A 12,773-nucleotide genomic window follows, 5' to 3' on the forward strand; every position below is an offset into this window, starting at 1 on the left:
TAGTTGTAACATGCAGAATGCATCCCACTTTTCCAAAATGTGACTTTCATTTCCCCTCCAAATCCAAACCAGCTGATGGAATTGGATTTCAGCTGTGGTTGGAGTGCTTGAGATGGTATCACATATCCAGCTTGCGAATAATTGATCGGCTTCCTGCAATGCGTGCCTACGCCACAGAACAGAGATGGAAACTGAGACTGTCAATTGGTTGGCTGGTTGATATCCACAGGCAATGTGCAGCCAGTGTTTCAGGAATGGAAATCAGGTTCAGCCTGCAAAGCAACTGGACAAAACACTGTCTAGAGTACACTGAACTACGAGGATTCTGTCAGAATGACACAGAACGGAACCAGCCCTTCTTTTCTTTCCTTTATTAGTATTTGCAACTTTGTCCAATGTGTCATTTAAATGTAATCAATGTAGAATCCATAAACATTCTCACCTAGAGAACCTAACTATAGTCCACTGCTGCTGTCTTCAAAATGGTGGAAACTCAAGTAAGTCAGAATATTTTCCCATTTCACTCTCCCTAGAGGGGCTATTTAGCAGTGTGCCTTATACTAGGCAGACTACCATCCAGTGAGGTACAAGGCCTCCAATAAAAATCTACTCAGCAAATCTTCCCTGTGGGTCTTTGTGTCCACGCCACTCTTGCAGTCCCCAGGATAGCAGAGGTTTATGAAGAAGTTGCTAAGTGCCAGGCACGGGACTAGATTAAATTTATCTATGATATAATTTAATCTACTCTCTGTTTGTCCTTATAACACCACCATGAAGAAGGAACAATGGTGAGCGACCTCTTTTTACAGATGAGAAAACTGAGACTTCATGAGATTGAGTAACTCTTAAGGTCACTAAACTAGTCAGCGGGAGCCAGGGTTTAAATTTGGTTCTGACACTAGAATCATTGCTCTACACTTTGATGACCCTTGTATAGTGCCTACTGTGTGGTAATCCTCTAGCTACCAATTTACACCATCTCTTATCTGACTTCCATACTCATCTATAAAGTACTTTATTCCTGTTTTTTAATGACTCTACAACTTCATCTGGGAAAGAGAATGAAGTAAATGGAAAGGAGATATATAAAACCTTCTTTAAAAACTCAGAGTAAAGCCAATGTCAATAGAAAGATAACGAGTTTACCAAGTCAATACCTCTGGAATGATTTTTTAAAATAGTTTTTGTTGTAGATGGACACAATGCCTTTATTTAATTTATTTATATATGGTGCTGAGGATCAAACTTAGTGACTCTCCTGTGCTAGGCAAGCGCTCTACCACTGAGCCACCCAGCCGTGGAATGAATTTTTAATAATAGTTTGGATTTTCAACCCATTGAATTGGAGAAATAGGGCATAACCCACAGAAGGACCCATGTAAGCAAAGACATGTTTGGGAAATAGTATGTCTGGTTATTGTAGTTGGACTGAAGTACAAGTTGTGTGAGTAAGAGAGATTTGCCTGGGCATTTGGACTGGTATTGCTCACCAGATTCTCAGTCTGGTAGATGATGGGAAAAACAATTAGATCAGAATTAAGCTTTAAAAAAGAAAATGCCACAGCATTCATAAGCCAGACCGGTGTGATAGTTTTCACAAGGGGTAACAAAAGGTCTGCATTTGAACGCAGTTAGTTATGGTAGAAGCAAGGGTTATGTAAGAGACATGTCTGAAACATTGGATCTTATATTCCCACTCTGGGGACAAGGCTCATACAGTGCCCCTATTCAAATTGCGAGGGCCTTTAACCCTGAGCCAGGATCACCACAGAGAGACTGAAAGTATCTCCAGGAAAAATCATTTCTTCCAAAAAAGGTTGACACCCTGGAGAGCTAGATCCCTGCTGCCCGCCTGGGGACTGCCTACTGCAGTATTGACAGTGTGAAGTGTCTACCCCATGTCTGTAATCCTGGAATCCCAAGGGGCAGGACAGAAGATAAGAGAGCCAAGAGTTTTCCCATAACAGTTTCAGGGAGAACATAGAGTATAGCCAGGGGCTGGCAGGAATCTTGGTTATCTTAGGACACAAAAATCTACATTTTTAAAAGCATAATTATTTTACAGTTTTTTGTATTTTCTTTGTTTTTTTCCATGGTTGTGCTTTTTAAAATGAAATTTCTTCTGGAAATGACTGCCTGTCTCAGCCATGCTGAAAAGAAATATGGAAAAGGGATGTTTTTGTTTCCCACTCGGATCTAAATTTTAAAGGTGGAGAAGCAACAAGTCACAAGGCTGCAATAGGGGCCAGTGAGAAACAGTGAGAATTTAGGAAAGAGTCTGGATGATAGGAAGCAGCTGTTCCATCTGGCCCCAGGATCCCTTTGCAGCCTCTTCTCCCAAAGGATGTGGGTTTGTTTGATTTCCAGAGGGGCTCCCTCTACTTCTGGAAACACCATAGACTTTTGGTGAGTCATTTATACAAGGACAGGGATTGAGCTAAACCTGAAGGAAGAGCTCTAGTTGACTCCAGTGGTTCCCAACCCTCCCCAGTCCATCATTCATGAAGTTACCTAAGAGCTAAGTCTTAAAAAAAAAAAAAATCCATCTGCCCAGAATAAAATCTTCCATTCACCTTTTGTTCTCATATGTCCTGCATCTAGCTAAACTGCTTGTTTTTTGTTTGTTGTTTGTTTGCTTTTTTAAAATCCTTCTTCCTAACCTCCATAATATAGGCACATACATTCTAGTGAGTACACACACACACACACACACACACACACACACACACAGGCATGCATATCTATGCTGGCTTTCCTTGTCTGGAGTGCCCTCTCCCTCACTCAGGATGGCAAATCTTTCTCATCCCTTAAAGTTCAGGAAGCTCCTGGATCTTATTCTGGCTGACTCAAATGCATTCTGGGATCCTATCATATCTGAAATGCATTACTGCTATTGCACTTGACAACTTGCATCATAATAATTTGGTTGTAAGTATTTTCTGAACCAGACCACAAGCCATAGTCTCCTTGGATCTAAAACTGTCTGACTCCTGTTGGTATCTGCATTTGACAATTCCAGGTGCTCAATGAATGTCTAAAGAATGAGTGAATCCTGAAAATCCTGTGATGTGGTGTCTGTGTAGCCCTGTGCTAATCATCTGCAAAAGAGGAAATAACATTTGCATGGGGGAAACTTTGTACTCAGACAAACAAATGTAAGAAATATATTGATTATTTAAGTGTGGCTTCGTTTGGAGTCTCCAGGTTGAGAGCTTTGAGCTCATTGATCTTATGTTTATTTACACATGGCAAAATCTGGTTTCCTGTTTCAAGAGAAAATATTTTTCACAAAGCTTTATTAAAATGTTCAAACAGTCTCACAGACATCACATCGCTCTCACAACACAACTCTTTATAGTGTAAACAAATCAGAAATGCAAGGATTAAATTCCCCTTCAAGCATATGTGGGCTTAAAAAGAAAGAGCAATCATGCTTGACGAAATAAGCTCTGAGCTGTATCAAACCTCTGTTTAGATGGACACCCAGGACTCCAGTCAACCAGAGATGCATCTGGAGCCCACCACGCTGGCTGACTGCAGGGAACCTGAGAAAGAGAAAGGAGATGGGGTGGGGGACCAGGATAAGCCAGGACAACCTTTCAAGCCAAATACTCTCTTCTTTACAATAAGAGAAAAAAGCTTGTGTAGATGCCATTAGCACACCAGCTGGGCTGGACACACATTCTTATTTTTCAAACAAATTGGCCCAAAAGACCAGACTCTCTGGTTGCCAGTATGTAATTCCCAACAGCATGGAAAAGAATAAGCAGTTTTGGGGGTTGTTTTATTTTTAAATATATGATATTTTCTTCTGAATTCTGAAGTCAGACAAAGGAGGAAGAAAACTACACATGCTTTTTCTCAGAAATGCAACAGCATGAACATATCAAGGTGACTGGCTCTCCCCATTACAATGTTGTTTTACAGTTTTCCCTAAAGTGAACAATTGGGAAGCAAACAATTGGAAAATTAGGAGATGACTTTTCTTGTGATTCTCGCTTTCCAAGGATCTAGACTGTTCTTGCTTATGTGTACAATAGACCCACTAACAAAGAAATTTTTGAAAGCACAGCACATATGCTCCTCTCTACGTTCTGAAAACCACATGGGATTTTTCGACTTTTTAGCTTACTTTCAGAAGCTGAAGCTGTCATTAAGTAAAGGGAAAAGGCTGCTTTCAAGCATGAATCATTTTTCACAGACTTCATTAAAATAAAATAAACTTCTTTGCTAGTTAGTGAAAGGCAGTGGGGGAGGGGAGGGAAGAAATTTTAACTTTCCCTTCTGTGCTGAAGATAAGGAAAGATGGTTCCATGCCTGCCATTTGAAATAGGTGGAAGACCACATATCCATTCTAAAGATAAATAAAAGGAAGCATAAGGATGTCACTGGAGATAGACCAGCCCAGAGACTCGAAATGAATCAGCCACAGAAGTGTGAACAGAATGCAGGTTTTTTGATTCCAAGGCTGGTGCTTGGTCCCTTAGGTTTAGGGATGCTTTCAAATTCAGGCCAGGTGTAAGAGGTTTCCTAATTTATGCATGACACATTCCAGAAAATATTACCAAATTTGAAGGTTCAAAAATCAGACTGGCAGATTTAAGGGAGGTTCTCTTCCCAGATAACTGAAATATATCACAGTATCAATTTCTAATTATAACTTTTCTTCCCCTTACCCCTGAAGGTTTGATGATATGTTTGAAATATTTTGTGACTCCTTTTTAAATTTTGAAATATTTTGACCCATCAAAAATAATTACATAAAACATCTGCATATCTATCATCCATCTTGAAAAATAAGATATTTGAAATTGAGTGGGAAGACTTCTATATATTTCACTCTGCCACACCCAGGGCCACTCTCCAAGATGTTTATCTTTTGTATTTATTTAACAGATATAGGTTCTCTGGCAGGTTCACTAAGTGCTTTACAAACACTTCACAAATATTAACTCATTTTCAATCCTTATAACAACCCAATGGGTTGGATACTACAATTATCCTTATTTAGCAAATGGCAAAATTATAACACAGAGAAGTTAAATAACAGGAATCTGGAGCTCCAGTCTGTGCTACTGACTACCATGCTATGTTAATTCATTCTGCCTTTCTGTCTATCAATCATCTATCTGTCATCTACCCAGACCCAAACAAATCAAGCTATTTCAGCTACAGCATCATGCCACCATCATGCAATACACATCCGTTTGTAATTGTGGTTTTTTTCTTCCAGTAATATAATTATGAGATCTGTCCACAGTGCTGCAGGTAACTGTAGCTCATTTGCATTGCTGGTTATTACAAAGTGTGAATATATAGAATTAATTGTTTTAATATCAGGGGACACATATGTGCTTCAAGAATTATTTTTCTATCACTAACAGGGTTCCTGTGCATGCATACATTTTTTAAAAAATTTATTTATTTTAATCATGTATATATGACAGCAGAATACATTTTGATTCATTGTATATAATTGCATCACATCTTTTCATTTCTCTGATTGTATACATTGCACCATATGTGCATTCATATACGTACCTAGGGTAATAATGTCCATCACATTCCACCATCTTTCCTGCCTCCATACCCCTTCGCCTTTCCTCTCTCCCCTTTGCCCAATCAAAGTTCCTCCATTTTCTCCATGCCCTCCCCCATTATGGATCAGCGTCCACTTATCAGAGAGAACATTTGGCCTTTGGTTTTTTGGGATTGGCTTACTTTGCTTAGCATGATATTCTTCAACTCCATCTATTTACCTGCAAATGCAATCATTTTATTCTTTTTTAATGTTGAGTAATATTCCATTGTGTATATATACCACAGTTTCTTTATGCATTCATCTACTGAAGTCCATCTAGGTTGCCACATTTTTTTTCCTTAAGGGTAATGCTAGATATAGAATTGTGGAATCAAAGGGCATGCTTATATTCAAGTACAGCACACATCACCAAATTATTCTCCAAAGAAGTTATACTAATCCACACTCCTCCAGCAGATAAATTCATATTTTTCCACATTATCTCCCCAGACTGGGTATTGTTAGAATTTTAAAATTTTCTTGCCATCTTATTTTAATTGGCATTTCCTTGATTACCAGTAGGTAGAAAAGCCTTTTAAGTATGCTCTTCTGAGCATTGCCTATTCATCCTGTTTGCCACTTTTCTCTTGAGCTGCCTTTTCCTCATTAATCCATAGTTGTTTTTGGTGTTCTTTGTGTACTTTGCCTAGTAACCCATATCTATTATACTTGTTTAAAAAATTTGCTCCCAACATGTTCTTATCATGAACATAATGGTTCTGGGTACAAAAACAACTCAAAAAGGCTGATAAATACCTTAAAGTTAAATTTCTGGGTAATAAAACAGGTTTATATTTAGATTTATGAGAAACTTTCAGACAGATTTCCAAACTAATTATAATATTTTAAGCTACCACCAAAAGGGAATGAGAATTCTAGTTACTCTACATTCTTGTAAACATTTGGCAATGGTCAGTCTTTTTAATATTAGCCATTCTAGCAGATATACAGTGATAACCCATGATAATTGTATTTTAATTTTGCTTCATGATTTGTGATATTGAGCATTTTTTACATGATTTTTGGCCACTCGTGTATCTTTCCCATGAAATTCTTCTTCAGGTCTTTTACTCATTTTAAAAAATTATGTTGCTTAGCTGGGTGCAGTGTCCCACACCTACAATCCCGGCAACTCAGGAAGCTGAGGCAAGAGGATCACAATTTCAAACCCAGCCTTGGCAATTTGGCAAAGCTATCTCAAAATTTTTTTAAAAAAGAAACATTTATTTATTTATTTATAAATATGTATTACATATATATTATATAAACATTTACATATCAAATATATTTAATTATACATGTGTGTATATATAAAACTATATAGATATATAAAACTAGGAATGAAAGTGGCAAATTGTCCCTGGATTCTATTCCCAGTACAAATAATAAAAAGGATGCCTTTTTTTATTAATAAGTTGTAGGAGTTTTAGTTATCTGTATAGTCTACATAAAAATCCTTTGTAAGATATATGTATCAGGAATCTTCTTTGCTAATTAAGGTACATTAATGAATGTACCTTACTAATTCATTTTGAAAACATCTCTTAAAGGGTAGAATGCTTCAGTTACTCCATATTATCAATCCTTTTTTGTTTAATTGATTTCTAAGGGTTTTGTTAAAGAAATCTTTACCTATTTCAAAGTTGCATATATAATCTCTTAAGTATTCTAGAAATTTTAGCATTTATGATTTATCTCAAATTAACTTTTGTGTATGATGTGAAGTATTAGAATTATTTTCATATATCCAGTTATCCCTTTAATATTTCTTTCCTAAAGGTGTTAAAGTGCTTTGGCACCTTGTCAAAGTCATGTGAGTGTGAGTTGACTTCTGGTCTCCACCTGATTCCATTAATCAGTCTGTCTGTTCTTTTGGTAATACCACACTGTCATAATTACTGGAATTTACATTAAGACTTGAAATAAGATAATTTAAATCTTCCACATTTGTTTTTCTTTTCCAAGATTATTTTGGCTTTTCCAGGTCCTTTGCATTTCCATGTGAATTTTAGAGTTCATTTGCAATTTCTACAAAAATCCTGCTGAGATTTTGATTGCTATTACATTGACTCTACAGAACAACTTAGACAAAATGCATTAAACCTACAGATGAATTTGGCAAAAAAACAGATATTATAACAATATTGAGTTTTCCAGTGCATGAGCATGATATATTTCTTCATCTATTTAGATCTGTTTTCATTTATCTCAGTAGTGGTTTTTAGTTTTCATTGTAGCAGGCTTGTGCATATTTCATAAAATTTGTTCCTTAGGTATTTTGTATTTCTGATATTTTAGGGTTTTTTTGTTTTGTTTTGTTTTTTTGTTTTGTTTTTGGTACCAGGGATTGAACATAGGGACCACTGAGCCACATCCCCAGCCTATTTTTGTATTTTATTTAGAGACAGGGTCTCCCTTGATTGGTAAGGCCTTGCTAAGTTGCTGTGGCTGACTTTGAACTTACAATCCTCCTGCCTCAGCCACCTGAGCCGCTGGGATTACAAACATATGCCACCCTGCCTGACTTTTTAAATGTGTTTTTAAATTTTCATTTTTTAATTGCTTGTTGCTAGAATATGGAAAAAATGCTTTTTGTATAGTATCCATGTATTTTGCATGTGGTAGACAACTTCTAATGATCCCCCAAGGATCCCTTCTGATATTCTGACATCCTTGTGTAATATTGCTCCACTCTTGTTTGTGGGCTGGACCTAGTGACTTTCTTTTAACAAACAAAATATGGTAAAGAGATGAGATATTTGCAAATTAGATTATAGAAATATACTGACTTCTACCTTACTAATACTAGCTGCCTTTCTCTTGCTTGCTTGCCAAGGAATTGATGGAAGTGTCTAAAGACAGCATGGGAAAATTTGATATCCCCAACCTGATAACCCATGAGGAACAGAATTCTGCCAACAGCCACATACGTGATAGTGAAAGTGGGTCTTCTTCTATTGAGCCTTCAGATGAGAATGTAGTCCTGGCTGACACTTCCATAGCAGCATGTGGGACTACTCAAGCCAGAGGAAGTCAGCTGAACTGCACCCAAATTTTGGTTCACAGGAACCATGAGCTAACAAATGTTTGTTGTTTTAACTTGTTAATTTTTGAGGTAATCTTTTGCAACAATAATTAACACCTACCTATATCACAGCCTTGCTAAATTCACTTATTAGTACCAATAATTTTTATAGACTCTAGGATTTTCTTTTTTTCATGGTCTGTGATTGTTTTTAATTATCTTAAGTCTTATGATAACATATTTTATAAATTTTAACTGATGGGTATATCTCTTTTACCTTAATCTTTCCATCTAATAAGTTGGCAAAAGCACCAATACCAACCACCTAGATGTTCCATAGTATTGTTTCTGAATAGTTGTTTAAAAACAATCCTGAATGATAACTTAGTCTTAGAAAATAAAGAATTAGAAAGTAAAGTCTAACTTGTTATTGTATTATGCTGACTTAAAAGCATCTGAATTTATAGATCAACTATAAAATGTGAAAAGTGTTAAATATTCTTTATTTAATATCATACATAAACCACACTAAAATGCCTTTCCATAAGGAAAGAACAGCATTTTAGATACATGGAATCCTAATTAAATTGGCATGGTCAACAAAAATATAAAGTAGACACTGCTTCCTTATCTTCAACCACTGCCTTTAATAGGCTAATGAACACAAATTGAAACAAATGTGAATCATGCTTGGTTCAGATAGAGTGAAGGGATTTTCCCCATATTTAAACATATTCACATAATCAGTTTTATAAACCTAAATATAAAACCAGTTTTCAGATGTCATTCACCATTTTTGTGAAATACTGAACATTACTAATTAAGTCCAACCATAACTTTAAAAAGGGGAAACAGTGATAGAATTTACTGAAAAGTAGGAATATAACCAAAATATTAATTAACCACAAGTCAGTTTTACTTAAATCAGGATTGTCCAACAAAAATAATTTTGTCAGTCATTCATGATCTGATTTCTGGTGAATCACATCAATTAAATTATGGTGCACATAAAAAAGCCAAGAGACATTTCTGTTTGGTAATAAATAAGGCAGTAGCTATTACTCATTAGTGGCTTTTTTGAGGTAAGCTATCAGGTCTACTCTTTTTCCCTTCTTCTTAATGCCAGCGAAGATCATTTTTGTTCCAGGGATGTACTTTTTGGGATTCTCCAAATACTCCATCAGTGTATCCTCTCCCCAGGTGATGCCTCTGTTCTTGTTGGCATTTGTATAAGAGAATCCACAGCCCGACCTGTCTTCTGCCCAAACAGTCCATGGAGATTTGGCCCGGTCTTGTGGTTGCCTCCCTTTTCCACAGTGTGGCACTGGGCACACTTCTGAACAAAAATCTTCTTGCCTTTCTCAACATCACCCATTTTTAATTTGTTCTTTCATCGCTAGCTCAAAGGTGGTTCAAAAGTGGATCAGAAGCCGGATGTCCCACTGTGTAGCCCAAGGACACTCAGGTCTGCGCCAATGTACCGATGTCAGTGCACTCGCTCCATCTCCCCGCCGCCTAGACTCTAGGATTTTCTACAGACACATTTATGTTGTCTACAAATGAAGGCGAGTTTTTCTGTTTACCTCTCTATTCATATTTCTGTTTGTTTGTTTTGTTTTATTGCATGGAGTAGAAGCAGAAATTTAATGTTGAATAGAAGTGATGGTATTGATTATCTTTCCTTGTTCTCCTTCTCTAGAGAAATGTGTTCAACCTTTCATTGGTAAGCACAATATTAGCTGTAGTTCTTCATAGATATCTTCCATCAGAATGAGAAATTCTTTTCTGATCCCAATTTTCTGAGAGCTGTTTTTTTTTTAATTCAGAAATAGAATGTCTTCTCTATACTATTGACACAATTATATTAATTTATGTTTTACCTTAATTTATTTTAGAATGTTAAACCAACCATGAATTCCTGGTATGAATTAAATGTGGTCATGAAGTAGCATCCTTTTCTCATATTGCAGGATTAAATTTGGTAATGTTTTCATGGGATATTTGCATTAATATTCATGAGCAACATAGTGTTTTGCTTTTGATGTTTTTTTCTGGTTTTGGAGCAAGGGTTATACTGGTCTCATAGGTGAGTTATATTATACAAATTATATATTGTAAATTATATAAATAATTATAAATTATATCTTATCTAATGTAAAATTCTTATTTCTGTGCTAATGTTTCATAAACTTTAATGGTAAAGGAATCTGAGCCTAGTGTTAATTTGTTTTTAATTTATTAAGTAAATTTGAAATTTTCACTATGTTTTTAATTCAAATTAAATCTAATGGATATAGGAGTACTTGGATTTTCTATTTCACCTGGTATTCATTTCAATAATTTTTGTCTTTGAAGGAATTTTCCATTTCATATAAATTGTCAAATTCATTGCATATATTTTTCTTAATATTCTTATTACTATTTTAGTGTTCATAGGATCTATAATAATTATTATTCATTTATTCCCAATATTGGCAATTTGTTGTGGGTTTTATTTTCAGTCTTGTTGGAGTTTTCCCATTTTATTATTCTTTCAAAGAACCAAATTTTTTATTTCATTGATTTTCCTTTATCATCTGTCAGCTTCTTATTTTATTTCTGCTCTCTTTTTTAATTAATTTTGGGTTTAATTTGCCTCTACTTTTTCAAGATTTTTAAGTTGGTAACTCAGACAATTATTTTTAAAGATGCCTTTTTCAAATACAAGCAGAGCTAAGCCAGGCACAGTAACACATGCCTGTCCCCAGACTTGGGGATTGGGAGATCAAGGCAAGAGGATCACAAATTAGAGGTTAGTTTGCATAACTTAATGAGATTTTGTCTCAAAAAATAAAAGAGGTGGGGATATAGCTTAATGGTAGAGTATCCCCGGGTTCAATCCCAGTGCCAAGACAAAAAACAAAACAAAACAAAAAAACATGAGCTACATATTTCTCTCAACACATTGCTATAACTACAACTGACAAACTTTGTTTTGAGTTTCTTACCATTCAGTTCAAAATATTGTTCTACTTTTTATTTTTCACAGTTTTCCTGCCCCAATATATCTCTTTTCTCCTTTTGATATTGTCCTCTTTGTTTATTATTTTTGAGGTGCTGTTTATTATTTCTGCAAGCGTTTTCCGTTTTTCTTTTTGAACTTCAGTTTGGTATACATTCTATTGCCCCTTTTCAAGTTCACTGAGTTTTTTCAACAGTGTCTAATTTGTTAATGCTATCCAATCAATACTCTGTTTTGGATACTGTATTGTTTTAGCTCTGTAATTTCTATCAAATCCTTTCTTATAGTTTCCCTTTCTTCATTATGATGTCTTTTGTTCCTTCAATATATTTATGTTTTCTTCAACTCCTTGAAAGTATTTATAAAGTTTTTATCTACTACTTCCATCATCCCTTTGGTTTCTGGGTCTGTTTCTGTTAACTGATTTGCCTCTTGAATAAGAATGCCATCATCCTGGGTTTTTTCTCCCCCTTTGTTTAGCAATTTCATTAAACACTGGACATTGTGAATGTTACATTGTTGATGTTAAGAATTTTACTGTCTTTCTTTAGTGGTGGGAGGCATTTAGTTACTTATAAGTCTACTTGATGTTTTTGAGGATTGCCTTTAAGCTTTGTTAGGATGGGTCTGGTATAGCCTTTGTGTTAAGGCCAGCTGAGTCCCTTTTGGGGGTCCCTATAAGTGTCCAGAGCGTTCAGTGATGTCTCTCCATTTTGGTTGATTTGAACTCAAATGACTCCTAACCCTTGTGAGCTCCACTAATTGTTCTGCTTGCTAGTAGTTCCACCAGTACTTCCCTGATCATTCTTTTTTCACTCAGGCTTATAGAATCTCACTCTGCATATGCATAGCTTACCATTTGACCCTAGACTCAAAGAATCCCCTGTGTAGTATCCAGGCCTATTCTGTAGCTCCCTCCTCTGGTGTTCTGCTCTGTAAATTTCAACCAGCTCAGGGACCCTGAACTTGAATCTCTCTCCCTGATTCAGCAGGACTGCTGTGCTCTTTCTGAGCCTGCTGTCCCTGTGCAGATCTAGAAAGTGCCTCCAAGCAAATGACTATGGGGCTCTCCTTATTTTAGTTTCATCTCTCAGGTATCATAGTCAAGTGTTACTTTCACCCAACATCTGAAAACAGTAATGAATGTATTTAAATTAGATTTATGG

General features: G+C 35.9%; 1 pseudogene; it reads right to left on the reverse strand.

The window, feature by feature from the left end:
• Positions 1-9,593: 9,593 nt before the first annotated feature.
• LOC113190168 (cytochrome c, somatic pseudogene) lies at positions 9,594-9,981 on the reverse strand (annotated as a pseudogene).
• Positions 9,982-12,773: the final 2,792 nt, after the last annotated feature.

The sequence above is a fragment of the Urocitellus parryii genome, chromosome 1 (assembly GCF_045843805.1).
Source record: "Urocitellus parryii isolate mUroPar1 chromosome 1, mUroPar1.hap1, whole genome shotgun sequence".
NCBI classification, from domain to species: Eukaryota; Metazoa; Chordata; class Mammalia; order Rodentia; family Sciuridae; genus Urocitellus; species Urocitellus parryii.